General features: G+C 47.2%; 1 protein-coding gene across 8 annotated transcripts in view; it reads right to left on the minus strand.

Moving 5' to 3' along the window:
* FAM168A (family with sequence similarity 168 member A) overlaps window positions 1-14,067 on the minus strand; it is a 178,579-nt gene that overhangs the window by 130,282 nt on the left and 34,230 nt on the right. For 2 of the 8 annotated variants that reach the window (XM_083820979.1, XM_083820973.1), the window contains exon 2: window positions 13,626-13,826. The exons of the other annotated variants lie outside the window; for them this stretch is intronic. The gene's annotated coding sequence lies outside the window, so the exon portion shown is untranslated. The remainder of the gene's footprint in view (window positions 1-13,625; window positions 13,827-14,067) is intronic. 8 annotated transcript variants of the gene reach the window in all.

Genomic DNA, 14,067 nt, shown 5'->3' on the forward strand with positions numbered 1-14,067 from the left:
CAAGAAGTCTGAATCCGTGTCCCTCTCTAGAGGCACAGCACCAGCTTCCCGGCTGGTGGGTGAACAGCATCACCAGCGGGAGGACTGCCCGACAAAGCTGCACGTGGAAATAAAATTTTCCTGAAACACGACGTGGAAAGAAGAAAAGGCAAAATATCACGAGCTAGAAAATGCTTTCACGCTTGCCGAATTCTTGTTGTTTTAAAACTGCCACCTGCATGCCAAAGCATCTGAAGGGATGCTGGGACCATCCTCCCGCACCCCCGCGCCAGGCACGGAGCGAACCTGGGGATGTGCAGCCCCCAGGATGGGGGGCGAGACCAAGGCTTAAAGCTTTCCGAAGGTGTGTTTGGTGCTGGTGAGGGCATTTGTCTTGTTCTGGCTTCTGCAGACACAGGATGTTGCTAACCTTCTCTCTTCAGTTGGTCCACACGGATTTTCCCTTCCTTTGCTGTATACCAGACTTCTGCACGTGGAAAGCCCTTGGTTTAGGGTCAAGACTCTTCCAGCTCCTGCCTACGGCTCTCAGCTTCCTCCCAACCCTTCTCAAGCCTTCTCTGTAGAGCCAAAGTTGCTCCAACCTGCTGAATAAATTCGTTAGCCCAAGCAGAATACATTTTGCGCAAGTTTCCCATTAACTTCTAATTTCCTAATTATCAGATTACTTGCTCTCGCTTTTAAAGCAAATTACCTCTATCGAGTTGAGCAACGAAACCTAACAAAGGATTCCTGCAGCTCACTCCCTAAGCCCTCCCTTCCCTCCCATTTTCTCCTTGGTGTGAAAAAGTTCAAATCCTTTAACGTTTCCTCAGGAGATTACTGCAGCTACCGAGTAAGAAAACTTGCTACCTAATATCTTCATCAACTACAAGGGGTGTTTCAAGCAGGGAAAGAATATTTTTCATTTTGTTCCCATCCTCCCCTCCTATGACCTCCTGCTCCAGTGGCAGGAGCTGGGTACATGGATTATAAAATAGATTAGGAATTAATTAGAACGTATTGATTAAAAAACTCGCCTTGGGAGACTGCAGATCGCTACGATAAACTTGTGTTAGCGTGACTCATTTAAAAATACACTCCACAACTTATCAAGTGAAGATAAAAACATTCACTAAGTGTCTGACATGCTGGAAGGTAAAAAAAAAAAAATACAGCCGAGGAAATGACTTTATTCAGTCGGACAGCACTGCACAGCTTCCCTCACGAGCCAATTTTCTGTCTCAAAGACCGTCCTGAGACCCCGAAATGCACGGCCATCCATCAGGACACTCACCAAGACTGGGATTTTGGAAGGAACGGAAAAACATTAGGAGCTAAAAATCCAGCTGGGCAAGGTCTAACGATGCTTCACCAGAGCCAGGCACCTAAACACGTACCTTAACCAAATCCTTTTCCATAATGCCTTGAGTTTAACCCTCTGAGCATCCACAGAAAAGGAACTTCAGGGCTCCAACAAATAATATTTATTGGACGTTACTGGATGGACGTGCCATCCCCTTCCTATACCTGCACCCCATTTTGTCCCGGAGCATCACCACCCTTCTGCTCCGCTCCGATGCCGAGCTCGCAGAGCCTCCCGCGCCCCCCTGCGTCCTCACCTCAACCACAATCCTAATCCCAGGCAGGAAAAATTGCCCAAAGATCACAGAAGTAGGTGCTGGCAGTTGCCTACCTCCTGCTTTCAACCCTTTGTCGAAAACAGTTCTTGAAGTATTGAAACCCAGGCACTCCGGGTTTGTCATTCTCTCCTGTGCAATTTCTATATTCTAGATATTCAGAGGTTTCTAAGTCACAGACAACTTCGTAGTGAAAGAAAAAAGTTAATTAGCTAAGACCGTTAATTGGAACAATTTATGGCACCGCTGACAACACTGAGCCGTCAAATGAAAACAGAAAAAGACGTAGCGTGAAAAAGCTATATGCAGCAACCGTCTTAAAAGCTAAAAATAAAATGTACAGCTATAGCAGCCTCGGTTTGACCTTTATCTCTATTAGAAAAACACAAAATCCAAGGAAAACATTCTAATGCGAGCCTCCGTGGCATTAAGGGAGGGGGATTAAGGAGAACATGACAGGCAATCTATTCGGACATCAGGCCGAGCATTGACAGGGCTCCGACCTCTTCAGATGCACAGCTGAGAGCTAATTCACGAAACCTTTGCTCCAACAGCGAGCAACCACAGACTGCGACTTAAAGGTGTTAGTACCGGGTGCGGCGTTAAGCTGGGAGCGAGGAAATACCACACAGAGGATACCGGAGCCATTCGCCACGGCGTTTTGTGTATTCGGTATCCAAATTCAGGAATAAAGGGGCGAAATGTTAATGAATGCGCACAGGTTATCCAGAGCGGAGCAGAGATCAGGTCTTCTCAGGACACGTCAAAAAAATAATAATAAATAAATAAATAAATAAATAAATAAGTAAAAATTCCCTGAGAAACTGGTGGTACTGGCAAAAATATATATATAAAATAAATAAATCAAAATTAAAGAAAATCCCTGAGAAACTGGTGGTACTGGCAAAAAAATATATGTGTATATATATATCTATATATAAAATGAAATCCGCCTGGAGGAATCCGAAGCCAAAAACATCCGTGGCACTACCTAGCAGGAAACCAAGGCACGGAAAGAAATAATTTGGGAACACAGAGCACATCGCAGGAAACCTCCGCAGGGCCTTTCTCGTTTCCTCCCCCAAAAGCTGCCTGCCGTCCTGGTGCCATCGCAACCGTTACGGGGCCACGCAGCAAACCAGATTAGCGAACTGATCTGGGTTAAAAATAACCTTTTTTTTTGCTGTTCCCTGACCCGGTTCGCCAGATGGCCCCTCCGGCAGCTGCCGCAGCCCCGGCGAGGTAGCGCGGCGATGGGAAGAGGCAGCCGAGGAGGAGCACAGCTCCTTGAGCCAGTGCTGAGCTAAGGAAAGCATTTCGGTGGGGTCCGATGGAAGAAATGGGAAGCAATTCAAGCAGGACTGCTTGCAGAGCACGCCTGTGATGCCCCACACCTCCGTGCACGCTCTCCCTCCCAGGGCACGCGATGGCCTTCCACCATCACAGGTATTACACACCATGAAAACAAACCTTGTGTTGTTTCCTTTTCGTTTGCTTATTTTCCTGTGTGGTTTTTTTTGTTGCTGTTGTTGGTTTTTTTTTTTGTTTTGTTTTTTTTGTGGTTTTGTGTTTTTTACCTACAGGGTATCAGGGTGAAACCGAGAGGTAAGAAAAGAGCAGAAGCCGTTAAAAGCGGCCGAGTTGGGCAGCATCCATCCTTCGGGATCGTCCTGTCATCCCAGCCTGCAGGAAACACAGGCGATAAATATCAGCGTTCGCTGCTGAGTATCGCCCCACCGCACCTCCCTCTGACATCGCTTCTGCTGCACTGTCAGATTTACTTTCTTACGAAGTTTAAGGCAGAGCAGGATTAGGAAACGAAGCAAATCACGTCCCCGTTTTCACCGTTCTGCCACTTACTGATAAAAAAAAAAAAAAAAGCCTAAACCACCGGCAAACTGGAGCGGTTGCTTTTAGAGCCAAAGACTGGTAAAAGGACAGCTGCTGGTGAAACCCCAGCGATGTTCTGCCTGCGCTGCTCCTGCTGCTGTTCGGCTCAGGAAAGGATCCCCTGGGTGCAGGACCTGGGATCCCGCACGACAACAGCACGGGCGGGTTCGAGAAATCGAAGGCGGCCATTCCAATCTGGATTCACATCACCAGGTGAAGACAACTTCAATAAACAAAGCGAGATCGGTTTTGCATTTATATTTAAACCTACCTAAAAAAAAAAGACTATTTCTTATAAGGCCAGTCTTTCAAAGGTGCCGGTTTGCAAAGAAATGTTACTACGTCTGCTGCATTTTTTAATCCAGAAAGATACACACTGGAGACAAATACATTTATTCACACACTTAATTTTCACTTTTTTAATGCTATTTGCTATTCTAAGTATATGTTCTACTCTAGTTTATTAATCTACTTTCAGTTTATACAGTCCATCTTTGAAGAAAGTTTCTTCTTGTATTTCAAAAACTCTATCACAGTAACCAGGCTCGATACACTCCCTTGCAGTAGGGTTCAAACACATATTTAAATTATCTTGTTTATTTAATTGGTATTAAAGCAGTAAATGGTGAAATAAAGAGCTCGTTTCTTATTTGCACAATCCTCCAGGATCTCTAAGGTCAGATTTCATCCTCTCAACACATTAAACATTAAGTGTTTACCATCTTTTAAAAGATGCAGCTTTGAAAGTGGAAAACTGTCATCTGGAGATAGCAACTCTCTAAATATTGAGACCATTGCCAAGAGTCTATGAAAAACTGGAGGCCCTAACATTAAACGTTACCTTTGCTTTACCCTTGAAAAATGCAATAATTCCATCCAAGCCACTTCGACATCCTTACAGCTGTTGTCCCTCTAAAAACCGATGCATTAAAAAACAACAACAATGAAGGTGCTGAGATCTTAAAGGTCTGCGTACAACTGGACAGCTGCTAAATAAAATGTAGTATGGACAAAAGTCCACCTGCATTTGAATGACCTTCAGTGGCAGTCTCACACGAAATACGTTGCAAGAAACCACTTGTCATGGATTCCCACAACAAGAATAACTGGGCAAGAAAACCAAGAGAGACAACCCTAGCTGTAATTCCAACCAGACGGCAAAAAGAGGTTTCAGCCTCAAGTCCTCCAGCCTTGAGGAGGGAGGATGGGCAACGCCAGGGCTCAGGAGCAAGGTGTTTCAGCTGTCATCCCACCTATCAGCATCGCATCTTTCATCCACCTTTTCTTCCTCAGCCAACTCTTCATGTCCCAGGTGGCTTCAGAGCCACCCAGCACAGATCCAACCCTACAGGAGGCTGCACCTGGTACAAAGCGCAGTGAACGGAAGAAATACTTACCCCCAGCACCACCTCGGAGCTTGCAGCTACTCTCCCTAGCCCGACACGTTCTTACATCAGGGTGTGCAAACAAAAGCATGAACAGCATTGCTTCTGTGCAGCCTTTCCCTCTGAATGAAGTCTCCCGTGTGCCCACAGATGAAAGGAAAGACAAAGGAAGCCCTTCTGTTGATTTTTTTGGCCAAAGCTTTAGGCTTAGTTTTCACTTACTGCCACCTCCAGCTTGCTGTTGTGGCCCTCTTGAGAGCAGGGAAGCAATACAGCCACACTCAGCAACCTGCCATTAAATTCAGCCTCCACAACCCATGGTGGGCTTAACATCATAGAGTAATCCCAACTTGGAGGGGACCCACAAGGATCATTGAGTCCAACCCCTGAAACTGTAAAGCTTCATGAAGTCTTTCTGAGAAGATACACTTTTCTTATGCCACAAATTTACAACAAGAAGGTGTCCATAAAACTTACTATCAGGTTTGGGTTCTAGAGCCTGGCTTTCACTGACTGTCCCTTAACACGCCCTAAGGGTGCTGGATGAAGTCCCCCAGCGGTCTCCTGGGGACAGACAGACATTTCCAGCAACAAAAGACGTGCTTTGCAAAAAGAAGGCATTTATTTGTCAAGTGGAACACTCTGTTTAGGGACAGAGATGAAACAATTGACGCAGGTCTCACTGGTGGTTTTATCCACCCTTTGTCCTGTCCTGTAAAGCCACCTAACGGCTTCTAAGTCAAACTCCACAACAGAATTACCCGTTAAAAGTAGACCTTGATCTCTTCTTGATGTTCTGCTAATACAACCACATAAAGCAGAGATGTGTGATCTTTTCTCAGCTGTCCTGACAGCAAAATCAATTTGCAGATTGTCGTATTGACAAAGAAACTTCTCCCTGCAGTTATTTCCATTTGAAAACCCAGCTAAGGCGCATTGAGGAAATCATTGTTTTGCCAGTACAAGCTATGCCTTGACCAAATGATTTTGTCTCGAGAACCTACACCCAATCCTGCCACGCTCCATGTCTTGGGAGAAGGAATTCTGGTCGAAAAAGTGATTCACAAAGTGATTTTCTACTTACCCATAAAGTTTCCGTAAGCAACAATCGACCATTTAGCAGATCTTTTGTCTTCCACCATGCCCAAAGCGCGCACACGTTGACTTACACCAGAGCAGCATCCCCGCGCTGAACTACATTTAATCAAGTAATTTATTGAGCCAGGCACACAGATTAGGTAGCCATAAAAATAACGTTAAGGTGGGTAACTGCTTTTCCATAAAGGTGTTCCCAAAGATCGCCACAAATTTTCAAGGACTGATTACTTTTCAATAACAAACTCATTTTTAAATAAGCTTAAAAGCAATTAAAAGCTAGTTAAGTCAACATTTCTTTCACTAGGGACTATTAAGCACTTGTTTAAAGCAGCCCCAATCTCTCCTTCCTCGGGAAGTCATTAGCCACAGCTGTCACCACAGACCTAATTTTTCTCCGCTTGATTCCCTTTGCCACACAGAGTTTTATAGCAGCAGTGCCAGTGACGAAGCGAGCCCAAATTTAGAGCAATATCCACCAGTTCTTGAACAGATTACAAGAATCCCCCGAACACATGCAAGTGTTTCACCTCCCTAAGTACTGCAGAAGGATAAAAAAAATCCTAGAATCCCAGAATCATTAGGGTTGGAAGAGCCCTCCAGGATCATCTGGCCCAACCGTCCCCCTACCACCAATGTCACCACTAAACCATGCCCCTAAGCACCACCTCCAACCTTTAAAATACTTGATAATGTAAGAGAAAAACAAAAAGCTTTCTTCCAGCCCTGTAACAGCTTTTGCAAAGGACTTGAATCATTTACTGGTCCTCTACCAGCCGCTCACAGCAAAGACCAAGTCGAAGAGCACTCGAGTCCGTACCCCCACGTTGCATTTCTTGCAATCAGCCAGGTCGCTGAGCGGGCCAGAAATTATCCATTATGAATTATTTAGTAACTAAGAGTGCCGAGTTTCACCACCTTCAGCAATGCCATCTCATACGCTCCCCGGGTGTCTGTTCAACCCCCCGTGATGTGCTGTGTCTCAGAGAAGCTACAGTTCATCTCCAAACAGCCCTGAAAGCGTGCCTACAGACAATATTCTGAGCCAAGCCCATTACCCTGCCCGTAGCTACCTCATTAAGATACCCACGGAGCCTCATCTTCACCAGATCTGACCACAAAAAACATCTGAAGCGATTTTCGTTATAACATTTCTGCAAGAGAGAACATTAGCAGTGCCCCTCTTGTAGAGATAAGAAATAAACCACATTACATAGACGCCTAATCCCTCAAAGATATTCAGAAGCTCAACTCCCACTGAACCAACGAAGTTAAATTCCTAAATTCCTCCACAGATCTGGGCAACGGAGACGTACCCAGGTCAGGGAGAAAGCTGTATTTCACGTTCATTTTTTGTTGCATGTTTTGGAGAACCTCCAAACGTGCCAAAACCTCCAAACGTGCCAGGACCTCCCAACCTTGGCGTCCAAAAATTCCTTCATTCCCATTGCGTGGCAGCATTTTCAGCTCCTGCCGTAGGTAGGGGTAAAGGTTCGGCCATTTCAGGCTTCCAGAAATCATAACTCCATTTTATTTCATGCGCTACACTGCGAGTTTTGCCCTCAGTTTGGCAGCTTCTTATACCGTATAATAACAATTAACTCCCTTCGGCATAATTTATATGAATCATTGATTTAATACAGATAGCTTGAAAAAAAAAAAAGGAGAGACCTGTTAAGTCATCTAAATGACCCTACCATCACCGCTGGATTGTTCCCGGCAGCACACTCTCCATGCTTGTTTTAAATGTGCTTGCCACAGCATAAGCACAAAAACTGTCTGCAAAGCAGAGACATGTTTCCCTAACATATGCTCTAAGTCAACACGGTGTTGGAAATCTTCAATTTATGACTAAATGTTGCGCTGCACTTTTATTCCTCCGAATAGACTTCAATGTTTCTTGAGGGAGTGAAAAAGGGCTGTTTGTATTTCACTGTGAAGCAAGAATCCGTAACGAATCCTTCCCTCGTGATTTCCAAGTTGGATCCAAGGCTTGCGCGTCCAGCAGACCTGCAACACGCCGGAGCACGTCTTCACGAAGAGCCCAACACACTGGAAGAGGGCGACCAGTTCTGGAAGTACCAATAACACAGACACAGATGTGCAGAGCATTTTCGGGATGTTTGATGGGTTGTATTGGGGTTTGGTTTATTTTGGTTCAGGTTTTTTGTTTGTTTTATAAGAAGCAGAGATGAGACTTTCTTCACGGAACTCCCACAAGCCCATTATGGGAAAAGCAGAACGGGAAAAAGCCGTCGTCTCGCTCCCTGCTTCAAGGCAAGAACAATACTGGAGCTGTTCCTGGCAGATGTGCTAATGAAACCTGTTCTTGGAAACCTTTCTGACGGGGATTCCCATGTTTCTTCAGGCAACAGTTCAGGGATTGTGGTTGGTTCCCCCCACCCCATTGCATAACCCATATCAAGCTTGTGTCTGCCACCCCTTATCTTATCACTGCGCACCTCCGAGCAGCACGCACCATCTCCCCTTGTAACCTGTAAGCCCTCCAGGTGATGGCAGGAATGACAGAAGCAAGGATCCCCCTGCACCTTCTCCAGATGGGGCGTACCCAGCTCTAATAGCATGCGCTCCAGCTCGCAGCCACCTGCAGGCACCTGCTGGTCTCACCTCAGCACCTCACTGCCCTCATTGTGTCAGGGAGCCTCTTGGTGGGATTGCTCCAACCAAGGGGAAAGACGTCTGAACAGGAGCCGGCGGTGTGCCCAGGTGGCCAAGAAGGCCAACGGCATCTGGCTTGTGTAAGGAGTAGTGTGGCCAGCGGGGCCAGGGAGGTGCTCGTCCCCCCGGGCTCTGCTCTGGTGAGGCCGCACCTCGAGTGCCGGGTTCAGCTTTGGGCCCCTCACTACCAGAAGGACATCGAGGCCCTGGAGCGTGTCCAGAGAAGGGCTCCGAAGCTGGGGAAGGGCCTGGGACACAAGTCCTGTGAGGAGCGGCTGAGGGACCTGGGGGGGTTTGGGCTGGAGAAGAGGAGGCTCAGGGCAGGCCTTATTGCTCTCTGCAACTGCCTGAAAGGAAGGGGTGGGGAGCTGGGGGTCGGCCTCTGCTCACAGGTAACCGGTGATAGGACCAGAGGGAACGGCCTCAAGTTGTGCCAGCAGAGGTTTGGGTTGGAAATGAGGAGACATTTCTTCTCAGCAAGAGCGGTCAGGCGTTGGGACGGGTTGCCCAGGGAGGTGGTGGAGTCCCCGTCCATGGGGGTGTTCGAGGAAAGGTTGGACGTGGTGCTTGGGGACATGGTTTGGTGGGGGACAGTGGTGGTAGGGGGGTGGTTGGACCAGATGATCTTGGAGAGCTTTTCCAACCGGAATTATTCTGGGATTTTATGACTCTGCACCCAGGAAGGGGTCCTGCCCTTGAGAACAACAAGCCCTGCTCCCAGCTAAGCTCCATCCACTGTTTCACTAGAGCTGCATCCCATCCCATCCCACCCCATCCCATCCCATCCCACCCCATCCCATCCCATCCCACCCCATCCCATCCACCAAGCTCTTGAGAAAGACGTTAAAATTTATGGGTCCTACAATCAGCCCTCAGGGAGGCCACACACACCCAACCTCAGGTTACACCAAACCACTGACCTCTGCAACCAGTTTTCCACCCACCTCAGTGTAGGATGCTGGCGGAGACTGCATAGAAAACCTTACTGCCTGTAAGGAAACGACACACAGAGCTGCTCATCCCCATACCAGCATGATCAAGGTACCGTCAACAAGAGCTACGGCAAGAAGCAAGCACTTCTGCACAAACACCACCTGAATTAAATATACTCCGTGCTGTATTTGAAGTTAGCAGTGCTGGCAACGCGCTGCTGTTTTGCTGGCACTGCTTAGGAAGCCGCAATCTAAGGGGAGAAAAAGATTTGTCAAAGCAGTGATAAAACAAAGCTAAGCAAAATGATTTCACAGTCCACTTTAAGAGCCCCCTATGTGTGCTTGCTTGACCTACTAAAAGCCTGCCGCAATAAAAAGTCTACCACACAAACGTACACGGCCCTCCCATGGAAGCCATTACCTTCTAAACAGTACATAAAAAGTGAAAAATAAAAATCAGCGTTTCAGGAAAAAAAAAATAAAAAAGAAATGCCACGAAGTCGCAAGAATTAGAAGTCCATAATTTCATTTTACGTCTCACAGTAGATGCTCCGAGCAGTCCCTTTGGTCAGGACGGAAAGGGTGCTTGGCTTCTTTGCATCAACCTTTGCTATTCTGGCCCCGTGGGACCTTCCGCAGCCTGGTTTTGGGTGCAGTTCAGACAAATACAAAGCACATCTTACTGCTGAACACCGAGCAAAAACCAGGTGGGGGAAAGTAATGCACAGAACTGCCACCACTCTGGTGGATTACTAGTCTACCAAAGCTGAGTCCTGGGGAAAAAAAAAAACATACCGAAAGCTCAACCTCGTGTCATCACTAAAATAGTCCAGACACCTGACAAGTATTTCGTCTTACTCCTCTTCTGCGCCGGCAATAAGAAAAGGTCTCCGTCGGAGCCCGCAGACTTTTATTGCTGTGTGCAAGTGGCACTCACAGCCAGATTGCCTGTCCCTCGGCTAGTGGGAGAAAAATGATCCCATGCAATAACGCCAGATTTAACCTGGCAAAAGGTCTGCTTGCGGCCTGGAGAGCAGAAGTCCCAGAGCGGCACAGGTTTGGAAAAGCAACCGGTTTTCCTTCTTTCTCTGCAGTAAGTGGCTTAGGTTCTTGAAACCTTTGTTGTCTTGCTCCTCGAACAGTTTCTGTCAAGGAGTGCCTGTGACCTGAAGATGCCAAAGCATCCCAGGCTGAGCCTTTGGTTCCTTCTTGATGCAAGAACACAAAAGGGAAAGAGACAAGGTAGACTTAACAGCATCACTTGAAGTTTCAACGATAGCGTATATCATGAAGGAAAAGGAGACGGATGCCACGTGCTTTGCCAGTGACAAAAGCACTGGCATTTATCCCTCTTCTTTTCTGGGGGGATCCTTGTTGTGCAGCTAACAGATCAGTCTGTCTTCAGCTGGTCCGAGCTCAGTTCTAACCCCAGGCAACGCTACGTATTCCTAAAAATTCAAGCTGTAAGACTTTGAAGGTTCTCAAGGCTACAGGTCTCCCTTACGGACAGGCTTCCAGGTGGAGATCGGTGATTTTACAGGACCTTGAGCACCACCACGGGAAGAGCACAGAATTGAAAACAGGGAGACATGGAGAGAACGTAACGCTGGAAGAAGAAAAACATCAGTGGCTTGGGACAGCAAATCCTAGCTAAGGATGTGCAGATCCTAAGAAACTGGGCAGAATGCAGCCCTGCGCTGGGTGACGGGAAGGAAATACTAATGCCTCCAGATTTTGACTTCAAGCTCAGAACAGCAAAAACGAAGAGCACACACAGCGAGCGTCCCCGAATGTTGCTTATTCATACGCAGCACTATCTGCCTACCTGTCCATCGGTCCCAGAAGTGCTTCCCGTGGATATCCAACAGACGCAGTGGCCGAACCACGGACAAACATCTCACGTGCCTCAATATCTGCATCTACCCACTGCCTTTCTCGGCATCCTTAGGTCATTAACACCACCGGACTGGCGGCTCCTTGGGTATCAAATTGTTAAAGGTGATCAAACTGTTTACACTTCACCATTAATACGATTACTGCCATGTTTCCTGCTGCACATTTTCATTTCTTTCCCAAAAGAAAGCAAGAACCAAAAGGTTGCAGCACGTTACGGTCACTAACCTGCTTACACAGTTAGTGACCCTAAGACTAAGAAATATTTAGCCTCCTTGGATATAAATCGTTGCCCTTATAGTCACGTCACATGCAAGAATTAGCCCTGAAAAGTACCTGTACTATAAAGGGTTTCCAACCAACGAAAAAAAAATGATCCCCAAAACCTCGCTACTCAACTCCACTAGGGAAGAGCAGAGAGAAAAAACTTGTATGAGTAATAGGAGAGATGTTCAGAGCTACAGATAATGCATCAAAATTTATCCTCCAACCTTTTACACAACCCCAAAATGAGTAATTACGTGCCAGGAGATATCATCTACTCCACAAATCAAGTCACTGAAAATACAGACTAAAAATGGTTTTTAAAAAAGTCAATTTATTAGAGATTACTGTGCAGACAGACATATGAGTGCTCCTGTGTACTTGCTGCATTAACAACCTCTCAAAAGCCACAGGAAAAGAAAAATCAATACTGTGTATTTTTTCTCACATCAATTTATCTACTGCTGAAAAAAATAACTTGCTTCTGCATACGTTCTGTGTACCATATCCAAGGTCTCCTGCAACCTGGGAAAACAAAATAAGGTTTTGCTGGTTTTAGCTGATGAAACCCTGCCTTGCTGCACTCAGATTTTGCTTTTGATAAAAACTGAAATTAGAAAAAAATAAAAAATAAAATAAAATAAAAATCAGTAGTCTCAGGCAACTTGGCACCAGTACACAGAGCCTTCGGTTTGCTGATCCCGTGCTACTGCTGCAAACCTGGAGCCCATTAGCGGTGAACTGTCCGCTAAATATTTCATGATTCTGGATTTCAGACATTTCCCAGGACAGGTTCTATCGCCGGAGATCACACAGACTGGCAGTACAGCTGCTAACTAAAGTGCATGAACTCAGGTTGCCTCCCCCCAAGCACTTACAGTTTCCCCACCCAGGGATGAAAAATACCTACCAAAAGGATGCTTTTTTTCTCCCCGACTATAAAACGGAGAATTTCGCCGTATAAGTCTTTCAGAATGGCACTTTCACAAGAATCAAAATAAATCCCATGATGGCGCTCCCTGTAGAGCAGACTAATCTCGCTTCCTTCATTTTCTTTATCCAGGTCACCAGTTCACTTCTCGCTGCTGAGAGCTCCCAGCAGACTGTGAGAGGGCATCTTAAAGAATTCTTTGCAGCCGTAGCAGTTTACTGCCCTGTTATGAAAGTCTTAAGAATGCCTCAAAATGTTCCTGTGCCTCCGCCAGAACGCAGACAAAGCCCTCTGCAGAACTAGTGCTGCACCCTGACTCTCCAGATTGGAAATTATTTCTAAATACACAATTTTTTTTTGGCTTTCTTGCAGCTGGAGGAACCAGCGCACCTGCCTGCAAAGCAGCTCTGGTGGTGGAAGGAGGAGAACGTGGTCTTCGCAAGGCAGGGCTTAGCAGGAGAAGTTCACGGGCTGGATGGCGAGGAACGGAGCAGGAAGGAGCTGAAGAGGAACCAGGAGGACTCGAGCAGTCCCCGCAGGACTCCACCACCACCTGGGTTTAGGTAAAGGTGCTGACGCTCCTCTCCTCGAATGCTTGCTCTCTCGCTGGCATCACACAACTTGCACAGCCAGCGGGGCTAATCCTGCCCCAAACCAGGCTTGTTTAGGAGTCCAGGTGGCTTTGGGTGATGGGAGGACTGACCTACACCACCAGGCATCCCCCAGCGCTGCCTCCCGGGGGCTTTCACCATCGCTTTGGGACCTTGGCTCCAAGCAGCGTGGCCAGAAGAGCTCCCTAAGGAGCCACAACCCCACAAACGTTCCTGCAGGAACAGAGCTGGGCTCCTGCTGGTGGCTCCCACCCCGTGTGCCACAGGACAGGCTGCCCTCCGAGCGGTGGGACAACGGGGTCCTGCTCTCCCATCATTTTCGTTCTTACCCTTGGAGTCACATCACGGCAGCTCCGGCTCCTTCCACCTCCCCGCAGCCACTTTCTGCTCCGCTTCTCAGCCCCTGCTTGCAGCAGCCCTCTCTCCTCCACGTCTCCTCGCCGCCAGAGACCACTGCTGGACTCGAACGGCTGCCCTTCCCCTGAAGGGGAGCGCTAATTCAAATGTCACCAGCCACTAAATGCCAAAACCTGGAGCAGAAGATATTTTTTAATCCAAACGGAGCTGAAGTTGACCAACACACCCAAAACCCGCGAGGAGCCGGCGGTCTAGCAGATGCCGCTGCTGCACGAGCCTCATTTCTTTACAGAGCTGGGCTAAAAATGGAACCAGCGATCGCCATCACCATCTATGTTTAGACCCGACATTCTAAACAATTCCTTCCTTTGCAGTTAGTTTTTGGTTTTTGTTTTTGGTTTTTTTTTTTCCCTG

Source organism: Anser anser, assembly GCF_964211835.1.
Source record: "Anser anser genome assembly, chromosome: 1".
Taxonomy (NCBI): Eukaryota; Metazoa; Chordata; class Aves; order Anseriformes; family Anatidae; genus Anser; species Anser anser.